Genomic DNA, 15,462 nt, shown 5'->3' on the forward strand with positions numbered 1-15,462 from the left:
GTGAAGTTTGGAAAGTGAGTTAATTCCACATAACAGCCTTAGCCCTCCCATTCTCTTTCCTTTACCTAACTCTTTGGACAGGCAATTTTGATAGAAACAAATAAAAGCTGGCCTATATAATCTCAATTCCTTTAAATTGCATAGAACAGAAGATACTGACATATTACTCCCCCAAAATAAAAAGAAGAAATTAAAAAAAAAACAATTCTAAATGCACACAGTTCCAATAAAGTACCTTCAAAATAATAATAATTTAAAAAAAGTTTCCAGAAAAGAAAAAGCAAAGCAACTAATAAAGATTAGAAGTAAAAATAGCATTTGATTTCTTATCACAAACATTGGCAGTGCTAGAAGACAATTAAACAATGCTTTCCCTTTAAAGTGCTGTGAAGGAATTATAGAGCCACAGGACAATTGATCAAATATGAGGGTGGAATAAAGCTATTTTAAAATGTGTAAAATTTCAAAAAAAAAATTATCTCCCATGCACGATTTCTCAGGAAGCTATTAGAACATGTACTTCAACAAAATGCAGGAATAAACCAGTAAAGAGGAAGACATGAGAATCAAGAAACCAGGAATGCAACACAGAGAAGAGTCAAATAGAAGTCTCTGAATAGCAGCAAAGTCATACCACCGCTTCACCAAGCTTGGCAAGCAAAGCCCTCTGATGTAGCAGAGGGCAAAGTGTTCCAGGAGCTGGTTCTACAGAACACAAATGCAACTGATCAAAGATCTCAAGGTTAGACTGCATAGAAAACAATTTCAGATTTCCCAGAGGCTGCATAAAATTTAACTATTTAAAGATAATTAAATAAGCATAAAAATAAGCAGATTATCATCCCCAGCAAAATACAAAAAGTGGTACAGGGAACAAAATCTAATTAGAGAATTTTTGCTCAGAGAAAACCATATTTATATTGTAATAGGAAACATGTGTGTGGGTTGTACCAAATTTTCATTTAAAGAATGATGATAAGGAAATAAGAAGTCTAAATGATTCCAAATTCTAATATGTCAAAATAGGAAATCAAGTGATAATATCTAAAAGTGATGAATCAACAAATAGCTATAGTCAATGGTATTTACATACATATAACTAAACATTAGAAGGAACAACCAAAGAATTGAACATCTTTGCCTGTGAAGAGTCACTTAGGGATTCAAAGGGAAAAAGAGACTAATGCTTTGTCTCAGCACTATGTGATTTTTAAAAATTTTTTCCACAATATATTGATACCACTAAAAATTATTTTAAAATTAAAAGTTTCTTCAGTGCTCCCCTCTGTCAAATCTTTAAAAGAATGAAAGAATCATATTTATTTTCCATGTCAGCCTAAACAAAGTTTTAAGTCCACGCCTGAGATTGTATCCACAGCGTACAGCAACATTTCTGTCTTGCCAAATTGAGTTTGTTCAGTCGCTTAGAAACACTGGCAAGATACAAAACCAGTGCAAGCATATTTTATTTAAAAAATAGTTAGCAATATGCTTTATCTGTAACATATTTGGTTAATTATTCATATTAAAACCCTGCAAATAAAGTTAGAAATAAAAATGTCCACATAATTAAAACTAATTTTGAAAAGTTTACAATAAAAATATACCCTGATAAAACTTGCATTTTGTATGAAAACTAACCAATGGTGTTTGAAAGATATTGTCTGACTAAAACCTAGGGAACGTATAAGTAGCAAGTGAAGCTGACGTTTCCTAAAGACATAACACATTGTAAGCTGACTTTAAGACCTAGCTGTAGGTTAAGTCGCAACTCCTGTATCTTGTTTCATCTTCATCAGAACAAACAATCTAGTAATGTGTATTGGGATTCAGAGGCTTATTATATAAATCAGAAGTAAAGCCTGTAGAAAAGGAGAGTTTAAAATTTTCTTCTCAGGAGTTCACTGCCAATTAGGAATTTTACCACAAATACAAACGAAGAATGTTTCAAGTGCCCATAAATCTGAATAGGGCTGTATCCCAAAGCTATATACATTCTAATTTTACAAGAATTGTGAGAGGACTTAAAGGATAATACTAACTATATGTGATTTTCCCAGAGGTGTTAATTTGATAATAAAATCCTTGTGCAAGATTCAGCTCTACTTTACAAGGACTTCTTGAACATTACAATATAAGGAGATACCTCATCTGCAGAGTTTTCTACTTTTGTAATCATTCTATCAGCACAGATATCACTATATGACAATTTATTTGAGAGTGTATAAAATGTTAATCTTAAACATTTAATATTTTCTTCTTCTATTAAGTACACGTCACTTATTTTAAAAGTAGCAAGCCGCCTCATATTCATCTAACAAAACACATTACAAAAAAAAGACAAGCATAGTAATTGACAGCTTTTGATTTGTCACCAGTAGACTGTAATTTCTGTCTTCAAGTGAGCAGATGTATACATCAATCAGGATTTTGTACAATTGAATAGGACAGAAAACCAAAATAATACTTCCATAGACAAGACAGAAGCTTATATTCTGTTGTTTGTTTGTTTGTTTTTGAGACAGAGTCTTGCTCTGTCGGCCAGGCTGGAATGCAGTGGCATAATCTCAGCTCACTGCAACCTCCGCCTCCTGGACTCAAGCAATTCTCCTGCCTCAGCCCCCCTAGTATCTGGAATTATAGGTATATGCCACCATGCCTGGCTAATTTTTGTATTTTTAGTAGAGATGAGGTTTCACCATGTTGGTGAGGCCGGTCTCGAACTCCTGATCTCAGATAATCCACCCACCTCGGCCTCCCAGAGTGCTAGGATTACAGGCATGAGCCACCGTGCCTGGCCAGAAGCTTGTATTTTTTTGTATAAAAGAATTCATAATAGGCAGTCCTGGGCTAGTATCTCAAGTCCAACAGAGACTCTGATCTACCATGCCTCAGTTGAGCAAGATCGCTGCTAGAGCTCCAGCAATCACATTAGGTTTCAGGTAGTGGGATGGAGAAAAGCAACAATAAAGATCAGAGGCACTCTCAGAATCTGCCATATACAATTTCTGCTTACATGACCACATCCAGTATAAGGAAGGCTAGAAAATGCAGTCTTTGTTCTTGGTGGTCTGTGCCCAGTGAAAAACCGTGGTTTCCTTTCTTAGGAAAGAGGAAAAGGATATTATAAAAGACAACTTGCCACCACTGCCACCATGTGCATGCTTAGATGCTTCTCTATGCTATATCAGGCAGTAGCAATCATTGTTGAATGAAACTATAGAATGCTAGAGGAGAACCTGGGAAAACTTTTCTGGATGTTGGCTTAGGCAATTAATTCATGAATAAGATCTCAAAAGCAAATGCATCTAAAACAAAAATAGACAAATAGGACTTAAGTAAACTGAAAAGCTTCTGCACAGCAAAAGAAATGATCAACAGAGTGAACCGACCACCTACAAAATGGGAGAAAAATATTTGCAAACTATGCATCAACATAACACTGATTTCCAGAATCTACAAGGAACCCAAACAACTCAAGAAGAAAATAAACAAATAACACCATTAAAAGTGTGCAAAGGATATTGTGATGGTTAATATCGAGTGTCAGCTTGATTGGATTGAAGGATGCAAAGTATTGTTACTGAGTGTGTCTATGAGGGTGTTTCTAAAGGAGATTAACATTTGAGTCCGAGGACTGGGAGAGGCAGAGTCATCCTCAATCTGGGTGGGCACCATCTAATCAGCAGCTGCCAGCTTGGCTAGAATAAGCAGGCAGAAGAACGTGGAAAGACTTGACTTTCTGAGTCTCCAGCCTTCATATTTCTCCTGTGCTGAATGTTTCCTGCCCTCGAACATCAGACTGCAAGTTCTTTAGCTTCTGGACTCTTGAACATACACCAGTGGTTTGCCAGGGGCTCTCAAGCTTTGGGCCACAGATTGAAGGCTGCACTGTCAATTTCCCTACTTCTGAGGTTTTGGGACTTAGACTGGTTTCCCTACTCCTCAGTTTGTAGACAGCCTATTGTGGGACTTCGTCTTGTGATTATGTGAGTCACTACTTAATAAACTCCCATATATGTATATAATATATATAATATATATACACACACACATATACATATATGTATATGTATGTATGGGTGTGTATATATATGTGTGTGTGTGTATATATATAGCCTATTAGTTCTGTCCCTTTAGAGAACCCTGACTAATACAGATTTGAACAGATATCTTTCAAAAGAAGACATACAAATGGTCAGCAAGCATATAAAAAATGCACAACATCACTAATCATCAGAAAAATGCAAATTAAAAACCACAATGAGATACCATCTCACAACAGTCAGAATGGCTATTATCAAAATGTGAAAAAATGACAAGGATGGGGATAAGACAGAAAACACTTATACCCTTTTGGTGGAAATGTAAATTAGTACAACCTCTATGGAAAACAGTAATGAGATTTCTTAAAGAACTAAAAATAGAACTACCATTTGATCTAGCAATCCCACTACTGGGTATCTACTCAAAGGAAAGCAAATCATTATACCAATGATATCTGCACTCATATGTTTGTCTCAGCACTATTTACCAAAGCAAACATATGGAATCAACATAAACATCCATGAACAGATGATTAAAGGAACGATAAACAGACATACAATAGCATGGAATACTACTCAGCCATAAAAATGAATGAAACCATCTCTTCGCAGCAATATGAGTGGAACTGGAGGGCCACTGTCCTAAGTGAAATTACTCATACACAGAAAGTCAAATACCACATGTTCTCACTTATAAGTAGAAGCTAAAGAATGTGTACACATGGATATAGAGAATGGAATACTAGACACTAGAGACTCAAGAAAGGTGGGAGAGTGGGGGTACGAAGGATTAAAATTACCCAACCAGTACAATGTACAATCTTTGGGTAATGGTTACGCTAGTAGCCCTGACTTCACCATTACACAATATATCCATATAACAAAACTGCACTTGTACCCTCTAAATCTATAAAAATAATTTATTAAAAATGAAAGCTCATATAACATCCTTGCCATAATGTCACATGTATATACTGTAATGAGATTTTTCTCGATGTTATCCCCTCCCTCACCTACCAACTGGTAACTTTATGCAAAAAGTACACTTTCATTATCAGGTTTTAATTTATTTCCATAGATTTTTGTCTTCCCAAGAAATGGAGAGTCTTACTTACATGCTTACTGTGCTGTTGCAAAATGCTATTTTATCTTTGCAGGGATGAAATGGGTAATGTTTTTTTCTCTGTTTTGCAACAAAACTTGAACCTCTAGTGCAAATAATTGTCATTGTATTTTCTCATTTCCAAGTGACTGTGCAAGTTTCCACACATTGCTTGGAGTCTCTAGTGTAGCAGCATGAGCAGAAGGAGTGCATGGGATGGAAAATACCTTTGAGCTTTGTCTGGCATTTTAAGAAGTTCAATGTGCATGTGCTTTACTGGGTATATGCTAATACAAATTTAGCTCAGTAGTGATGTGGAGGCTATACTTTATAAGAGCTCTAATACAGCTACAGTCTTCATCATTCAATGACGGCAGAAAAAGCCTTTTTTCTTATTTAGATCAGCCCCCAAAGTAGTTATCCTAATAGCTCAAGTTAATGTGATGATTTCCAAGGTGTGAAAAATGGTTCAGAACTTACTTTTTAAAATGTCAACTTTTATTAAAGTTTTAAAATAATTGAATCAGACATTTGTAGACACTCAAGCATCTAAGATTTGGGGAACTTAGTTTAATGAATGTCATAGATACAGATAGTAAGAGCTGCCTGCCCCACTGAGGTCTCCCTTTTGCTTTTTGTGATCTCATTTATCCACACAACCCTGTACAGCACTATAACCCCCATTTTAGCACTTCTTTTTCTTTTCCTTTTTTTTTTTTAAGGCAAATAAATAATCTGAAACTAAGAGGCAAATGAATAATCTGAAGCTAACCCACTTTGCAAACATGCAGTCCTGGGTTTTCATGCTGATGGACATCTATGATTGCCAACAGAAAACTTGGCTTAATGGTTTTACACTTAATAGAGAAACAATCTTGAACAGTGACCACATTATAAATAGAGAAGCTCATTGTTAGTTGAGATCTCACTGCCACATTCTACTTCAGACAAGTTGGCTGGGGAGAAAACAACAATGAAAATCAATGACATTAAGTCTCTGGTGTATCTGTGATGTTATTTTTAAAAGACAGGCTAAATATGTTTTTGCTGTCATTGCTGCTGATCTCAGTGTCATCGCTGGTGCCCTCGGCTGCGGCCTGCTGTGTCAGTGCATTATTCCAGCTCTGCTATGCAGAATGAGAAGTGTTGGGACAGAGCGGGCAGGGAGATGATGGTTGCAATCACAGTGTTCTTAGGGGACAGTGGGTTGAAAGAAATTTTGTTGACTTTCAGAAACCACATCAGCGCCTGTATAACCTGGAAGTAAAAATGACTCTACCTTTCTTGTTAATGTTAAATTATTTTAAATGGACACAAAAATTAATATCATTTGTCCAAATGATATTAATATTTACTCTGCAGAAAACCATGATATTTTGGCACCATGCAGCCTCAGTCAAAGAGAAACAAATGGTTTGGAGAACTAAAATTAAGAGGATATTTCATATATTCAGCAGAGAAAAGTCATATTTGCCAGTAGAAAAACTCCCAAGCAACCCTAATACGGTTTGGATATTGGTCTCCTCCAATCTCATGTTAAAAAGTGACACACCCCCCATCCCACCCCCGAGTCAGGCACAGTGGCTCACGCGTGTAATCCAGAACTTTGGGAGGCCTAGGCCAGTGGGTTGCTTGAGCTCTGGAGTTCGAGACCAGTCTGGGCAACATGATGAAACCCCATCTCTACAAAAAATACAAAAATTAGCTGGGCGTGGTGGTGTGTGCACCTATGGTCCCAGCTACTTGGGAGGCTGAGATGGGAGGATCACTTGAGCCTGGGAGGTAGAGGTTGCAGTGAGCTGAGATCATACCACTGCACTCCAGCCTGGGCAACAGAGTGAGACTCCATCTCAAAAAAAAAACAAACAAATAAAAGTGATACCTCCCCACCAATGTTAAAGGTGGGGCCTACTGGGAAGTGTTGGGTTGTAGGGGTGGATCCCTCATGAATGGGTTGGAGCCTTCCCCAGGGTAATGAGTTCACTAGAGATCTGCTTTTTTAAAAGAGTGTGGAACCTCCCCACTTCTCCCTTGCTCTGTCTCTCCCCATGTGACATGCTTGTTCCCTCATTGCCTTCCACCATGATTTTAAGCTGCCTTATGCCCCACCAGAAGCAGATGCCAGCTCTATGCTTCCTACAGAGTCTGCAAAATTGTAAGCCAAAATTTGCCTCTTATCTTTATAATTTACCCAGTCTCATATATTCCTTTATAGCAATGCAAAATGAACTGGCAAACAACCCCAATCTAAAAAACTTACAGCAGAATGTTTCCCTTCAGGAGAATAATTATAAATGGAGGACGTTTCTTAAACCCAAGACCAGAGTTCCTTTCATTACTACAGCATTTTAAAGAGTTCTTCTCTCTGAGTGAATTCTTTGTTCAGAGAGACGCTAACCTACACTGTACCTCCAGTTAAGGTAGGGAAAACATTCTTAGCTCCTGAGTAGATACAGATGGTAGCATAGAACAAAATGACATGATGGCATCGATCCTAGCATGAAACAAGAGATACCTGTTGGGTACAAAAGGCCAGGGGTCTTGGGCAGCCACTGATAAAAGAGGGTGTAAAACTGGCAATGGCCATGGAAGGGCAGGAAGAACAAGTACTTGCCAAAATTGAGATGATCTTTAGAGGATACTTAATAGGATTAAAGGAAAAACCAAACATTTCACATATCTATTTCATAGGCTAGCTTTATAAAATATCTCACAAGACAATAAAACTGAATTTAAACTTAGGATTTTAAGAGAAACCCTTTTAACTTGAAGCAATATAATTTTTAAACATGTGCTTGCATTTTCAATGTTTTCTCTCCATACTTTATAAGCAAGGAGACCTAACATACAAAAGCTTTCTGTTAAAATCTTACATTGTAATGACAATTTCTCACGGGGAAAAAAACAAACAAACAAAAAACAAAAAAAGAACAAAAACAAAACAAAACAAAAAACAACCACAACTCTGCTAGGCTTAACCTAGTAGTAATCTCAATCACATTTCAAAATTCCCCGTGACATTCACAGAAGCACGATGAGGAAATATCTGATGTGGTTGGGGTAGAGGATAGTGCAACTATATACAATATATAAAATTTTTTATTAATTTTTAAAATAAATTTTATAAAAGCAGACACTCCTCTGCTTTTATTTTGGTTAAAATCTAAGACATACCATATCAACAGAGAAAATGAAAGCTGCAGATAGCTCCCCATTGAAGCACTTGGAGTGGAGCAGCGATTTAATAAGCTAGCATGTCAGAGAACTAAAGGATGTATTTGATAGAAGGAAGTAACCTTCAAGGTCTGGGAGAAGTGTTCAGATGGAAAACTGTTTTTCACCAGAAACATAATATTGAGTTAGAAAAGATCTGTAACACCTGCCATTCATCTGTGCTTGGGGAAAAAATAAAAGCTAGATAATAAAGATGGGAGAACCTGTGTTACATGCAGATGGTGATGTGGCTCCACTAAAAATAGCTGAAGGAGGCCCCTCCAGCATTGGCAGGAGGGCAGAGGGCAGACAAACAAGCATCCTAATGAGGAGAAGCACCCCAGGAGGCCACACTAGCAAAGCTTGAAAAATAAACACACACACATGTGCACACATGCATGCATACACACACAAGTTATATTAAGAGCATTTTCTAATATGTGTATAATATTCTAAACACATCACCTCATTTGAGCTTTAAAAAAAAAAGATAAAAAGAGGTTTTGATCTCTTGTATACCCATAAAGAAACATTGATTCAAGGGAGTTAAATGTTTTGTCCAAAGTCACACAATTGCTAAAGTTGAAGCAGAGTATTGGTGTATTCAGTATTTAAGAATATCCAACAGTTCGAAAGTACATAGCTCTTTGTACTAAGCTAAGTATGAATATCAAATACTAGCCTTCCTGAGGATCCTTTCTCAATTAATGATACTAAGTTGCTGTAATCCCGTCTTTAGGAGGAATTCCTTTTCTCTAGGGTCCATGAGGAAGGATTTTCCCTAAACACCATCGAGCCTCTGTCATCTCTGTTCAGTTTAGCAGGTGACAGGTTTCTAACTAAAAAGCAGGCCAACATATACAAGGCTGTAGTTGTCATCTGCTCAGCTGTGCAGTCAGAACAGGCTACAACTACAGGAGGCTCTTGTGTACAGCATGGCCTGTAACTAGCTGAGTACATCTGCCTTATTCTGGGTTTCAGTTAACAGGCAGAGTCTACTCTCATGCTAAGCTGTCTCTTCAACGTTCATGCCATTAGTAACAAAGAAAATATCTTAGATAATATTTTTACTCTTCATCTTATTTCCCAAGATGTCACTATCTCAAATAAAGAAGAGGGATGATATTTATTGAGGACCAACCCCAAAACCCTAACTCTGAAATAATGCTATCATTCTAAGCATGAGTGCCATTAGGATTTCAGATCTAGGTTATCAAGTTCTGGGACTGAGTAGTCTGGCCTAAACTCTGAGTAGAAAAGCTCATTGCCGTATTTTTTTAAATCTCCATGAAAAGCTAAGAGAGTTAACAAAACAGTAAATATTTACCTAGAGGCTTAGGAAGATGAGCCCAGAAATTTGGTGTTGCTTTTTTTCTTGCAGATTCCAAAAGAAATGTCAGAGAGGATAAGAAATTGAATAGTGCCTTTTGAAGGCCTTCTCAGGATAGGGATTTCAAAATTAGAGTAGAAAGCTGTAAGAATTCAAGAAAGGGAAAAATACTAAATCTTGTAAATATAAAGCAGTAGTTATGCCTTAGTGTAGACTGAAGCTGAGATTTGAACCATTTCAATTCTTGAAATAGAATTGAATAATTCTGCATTGCCAGAGACACCATGAAGTACCAGCCTGGAAGACGAAAACACATATCTTCTCTGGAGACACAAAACGTCATAAAAGATCTTGGATTATTTCTACCAACAATTTTGCAATGACAAGTACCTACACAATAAAAAATAACATGTATAAATTAACAGAAAGACAGAAAATAGAAATAGAAATAAAAATACAAATTAACAATTAACAAAATAACGTATCTAAATGGCCAGCAATTATAAAAATACAACCAAAATCTCAAATATAAAAACATAATCAAAATCTCATACATGGATAAATAAAAATTAAAAATGAGATAACGCATTTGCCCATTGAATTGGTGTACATTAAAAAAGACCATCATATCTCTCACTGGCAGAGCTACAGGAAAATCAGTATAGTTAAAAAAAAGAAAAAAAGAAAAAAGCCTTCAGGTAAAAATGTTGACTTATACAGCCTTTTAAAAAAATTTCAACATTTATTAAAATTAAAATAAATGTCTACTATTTGGTTTAGCCACTTATGGGCTCTATCCCACAGAAAGAAAACTAGCAGTACATAAGGACATATGTTACTGGTGTTTATTGCTGCATTATTCTTAGTAGCAAAAAAGAAGGAAAAGAAAAATATTAATTTTTATGCAGTACATCTGAATATTCAGCAATCGTGAAAACATATCCAACAATCTTTAGTAAATAGAGAAATGTGTCAATTTACACAAGCTGGAAAGACATTTCCCAGAATTCCCTTCTGGTATAGTTGCATTTTAGGGTTAGTCACCAGACAAATTTGCCCAAGACTTGAAAGGCAAAAGTGAGGCAGTAGCCATCACATTATGAAAGTGACCATAGGTGCCTGGACCCACTGCAATTCACTATGTTATTACAGCTTGCGTACAGTGTAGCTAATCTAGTGGTTCACCTGGCTGGTCTGGGGATGTTATCACAGCTTGCATACAGTGTAGCTAATCTAGGAGTTCACCTGGTTGGTCGGGGGCAGCTGCCAGACCCACATCTACTTCAACTCCCAAGGAATCTTCTCTTCAGCTTCTTTGACTTCTGGGACACTCACTTGTGCAACGCCATGGTGAAGATCATCAGCTTTTTCTTCTAGGTCAAATACATAGGCAAGCTAGAGGCAGTAAAACACAGATATGGATTCCAGTTTGACTTCACAGGTTCTAGTTAGGCTTCATCATTTGCAATTTTTTCTTATTGTTCCCTGCTTCATTTCCAACATTTCTTCCTAACTACCGGCCCTTCTAGCCTACGAAATTGTCAGTCTCACATCATATGCAGTGGTAACGGCCCTCCATTGACTTCTTCTCCAGCTTCCACAGATGCATTGGGTCTAATCTCTATAATAAATCCCTTTTTCTTTTCTTTTTTTTTTTTTTTTTAGGCAGGGTCTCACTCTATCACCCAGGCTGGAGTGCAGTGGAGCAATCTCGTCGCACTACAACCTCTTCCTCCCAGGCTCAAGCGATTCTCCTGCTTCAGCCGCTGAAGTACCTGGGATTACAGGCATGTGCCATCATGCCCAGAAAACTTTATTTTTAGTAGAGACAGGGTTTCACCATGTTGGCCAGGCTGGGTCTTGAACTCCTGACCTCAAATGATCCACCCTTGGCCTCCCAAAATGCTGGGATTACAGGCATGAGCCACCGCGCCTGGCCAATAATTCCTTTTCTGTATCATTTAAAGTCATTCTGCTTCCCAGATCAAACTGTGATACAACTCCCATTAAGAAAAAACAGGTAAAAGCAATGATTATAGAAAACGTATAACATTAAATTTATGCAAAATTATGTGTGAATATAAGTATATAAAGAAATTAAAGGTTTTTAAGAAAATATATAGAGAGATGTCAAAGTATTTTTGCCTATATCTCAACGAATAATCTTATATGTATGTACACATACACCCTTATCTGAGAACAACCCACAAAGGAATGAGGGAAAAATGTCCAGGATTTCTTGTCTCTCTTTTCCTTAGCTCTCTTTATCTTGTTTCCTAAAAGATGACAAACATCACAAAATCCAGAAAAGTAATATAGTATTTTAATTAGTTAACTGTCTTACATACTTATTGGTTATATTTTGGAATATACTCTGATTACCTCTTCATATATATTAATATTTTCTATAAAGATAGTAGGAAAGGAATTTAGTATTTTCTCTAGCATGGTTGATGACAAGTTATTTGTTATCTGTTATTGACAATTTAGCTTCCCAAATTATTGTCACATAAATTCTTTAAATTGTTGTTAAATTTGGGGAATTATCTATCGAGTTTCTTTTGTAGATGAGCAATAAGACTTAAAAATTTGTATGACCTGTAATATGTTAGGGCAATTCAAGTTCTGTTGTGTTGTAACTACTCTGTAATATTCTTTGAATTGACAGTGCTCATAATCACTTTGGTGTTAATGTCATTGAGTCTGTTTTTTCAAAAGGGTGTAGAAGAATTTTTGGAAACCATTCCTTCACTTCGATAGCTAGAAAACACCTGTTCACAATGTGACAACAAACCAAAGAAATGCAATTCCATTAAATGCAAACTTAAATTAACTATCAACTTAACTTTTCCTTAGAATGATGTCAAAAATGCCTGTGGTCACTCCAATGCCACCCACATAAGGGGCCATGAGGCCAAATGGAGATCAGAAAATAGAGATTGTGGTATTAACTGACTGTGTTCAAATATTTACTTTTATAAATTTTAGAAACTCTGCCAATGATTCTCATGAAATGGCCTGTGGACCTGAAATTCCTGAAGATTAAGGTTTTTTTTTTTTTAACTTCATGATAAATAATAGTGAAGCTTTCATCAAATATCAGCGCGATTTTGGTAAAAACTGAGACTCAATTCAAGCATAACTCCTAATCCACAATATCTTTCTTATTTCTTGTTTAAAAAAAAAAAAAAAAACAGAAAAAAGTAGGCAATTTCTTCAATACAAGAGTCTTTTTCTCTCCTACCAGACCTAAGTTAGTGAACTATCAGAGATTTAGAATTGTTTATTTTCAGAAATCCATCTTAGAAGTAGCATGTTATAATAAAAACACCTACTGGACAGAAGTGGTGTTAGGAAATTTAGATTGATAAATCACACTGTGACTGATTAATTTTGGTCAAGTCAACTTCTCTAGGGCCTCACTTCTCACCTGCAAAATAAAAGCCCCACTGGATTATTACTAAAGTTATTTTCTCAGCCTAAACATTGAAACTTCTTAGTTTCCTAATTTATCTCTCTGACTCCAGTCTGTCCATTTCCAATTTGTCCTATTCACCCCATTCTAAATTAATATCCCTAAAATTTTATTTAATCACCTTATCCTATAATATAGCAGTTTTACTTTCATTCATTCATGCTATAATATTAAGGAATTCTACAATTCGGGCATTTTCTGGTGAGTTTTAATTGTTTTGTGCTTACAACTGATTTTACATATGATTTATTCAATATATTATTTCCTGAAATCTGAACACAAGAAAAATATCTCAGTGTCATATGTATTATGAGAGCAAAGCCTGTTCTGTCTTGGCAAAAGCAAAACTGTCTGTATTTTACTACACTGAGTTGTTACACTCGAAACAAATAATAAAAAAAGAAAGCTGTTTCACTTTTATTTACACTGCAGCCATTGCACAAGACAGCTCACAAGAACACAATTCATTCTCCTCAAATTGCCCTGGTGGATGGCATCTTAATTAGAAACAGATTGCTATTTAAAATAAAATAAAAACAGGAACATATAGGAAGCAAATAGCTTCCACTCTTCCACCACTGACAGCTACAAAGATACCATCACTTCACACCTAGAAGTATCGCAAAGAAAGCTACAACCAGTACCCATTCTTGGAATTGCATTCTACAGCCCAATATAAATTAAATAGTGTTATGACATTCCTCTGTGGAATAGGGTATGAATACTAGAAGGGTATGAATACTAGAATGGAAAAGTGGTTCATTTGGTTGATTAGCACTGAAATTCATCATTAGTTTGTCTCGATTTTGATTTTTCATTGAAGAAGCATTTATAGGCTAAGATTGTTTTAAAAGATATACAGCGTTCACTAGATTCTGTCAAAATAATATTCTAATTGGACAGACTAGTTATGCCCTTTAAACACTTAAACAAAAAAAAACATAATGACTTTGTCAAATGTAAATATGCTCTGTGACCTGTTAAATCCACATCTCAGATTTGGGGACATTCAAGTTACAAGTGAACATATATGGCTCGATGGTCTCTGTTGTTCTCAATATATGTTCTATATAACTAGGTCAAAAAAATTAATGTGACAAGGAACAAATTATGGGAAAGAGAAAAGAAAAATGATTTGTATAAATTCAATTTCTCTTTTTCACTGTGTAGCGGTTAAAGGTACCAAATTCTGAGAACTGGTACTCAACTTTCAACTTCGTTCTATTGTATTCTAAATGTGAAAAGCTATGAATTAGAAGAGAAGACAGTTTGACAATGTAAATTAAATCTTTTTCAAGGTAGAATATCATTCCACAGAATGTATTAAATAACTACCAGTTAATAATTTTTGAAAGACATAGAGCCTAACAGTTTCAACATAGTACTCTAATGATCAAATTGAGATTCAACATAATAATCTAAGAATCAAATTATTAATCTAACACTTAATTGCCAAAGCCAATTTGGCCATTAAATTTTGGTTCAGGCAATTAAGAGTTATTAATAATTTGGTATCTAAAAGAGAATTCGAAATGCAATAATTATAAAGTACCTGAAAACAAAAATGTCATGGGCCTAAAAATTTCACTTTGCAAAATCAGACTGCTGTGTAAAAGTTCAATGATAATGATTCTCTATTCTGTTTTAGTTGATTTTCAGGATTTTGAAATTACTTTCCTTTGTGTATGATGACAAAAAGAATATAATGTGGGTAGTGGTAAGACATAGTGTCTTTAGAGAGATTTTGTGTTATTAAATTTTCAAGCAAATCAAGGTATATAGTTAAATATTTTCTGGCTGCAACTCTTTGTTTTAAAATATGCAATACTTAATTCCTCTGACATATTTACCAATGTGCTTATGTGAAAAAGTTAGACTATTGTTTATACACATACATGAGATAGAATATTCCTGCAGTAAACTCTGTGCCCTTCTTTTCACCTGCTGCTCTTGCATGTCAACTCACATTATGGTAAAAATATCTCTTCTGCATTATTCCAGTAGGACTTAACTTTAAGAATCCTTCCTTATATTTGGATCCAATCATAGACACATTCTTCCTCTTCTTTACCCACCCCCTTCTCTATCTCGCTTTCTTCTGTTTACCATTACTTTCTCTACTAGCATCTTGTCTTCCCTGGTTAAATTCTGACTCTTGACATTCCTGAAAATTAAATTTTTAGATGATATTCTCATTAAAATGACAAATGAATGAATCTCAAAAAAAGAAAAGGACAAAACAGTTTTCATGACCCCTTCAATTTATTCAAGCTGCTATGGATCTGAATAGCTCAAT

The 15,462-nt window shown here is 35.7% G+C and overlaps 1 long non-coding RNA gene across 1 annotated transcript in view; it reads right to left on the reverse strand.

Annotated features, from left to right (window-relative positions):
- The window catches only part of LOC139362745 (uncharacterized), a 283,374-nt gene that overhangs the window by 133,960 nt on the left and 133,952 nt on the right, over positions 1-15,462 (reverse strand). Inside the window, exon 2 of the long non-coding RNA XR_011622001.1 lies at positions 10,937-11,086. This is a non-coding gene — a long non-coding RNA (uncharacterized lncRNA). The remainder of the gene's footprint in view (positions 1-10,936; positions 11,087-15,462) is intronic.

This window comes from Macaca nemestrina, chromosome 4, assembly GCF_043159975.1.
Source record: "Macaca nemestrina isolate mMacNem1 chromosome 4, mMacNem.hap1, whole genome shotgun sequence".
Taxonomy (NCBI): Eukaryota; Metazoa; Chordata; class Mammalia; order Primates; family Cercopithecidae; genus Macaca; species Macaca nemestrina.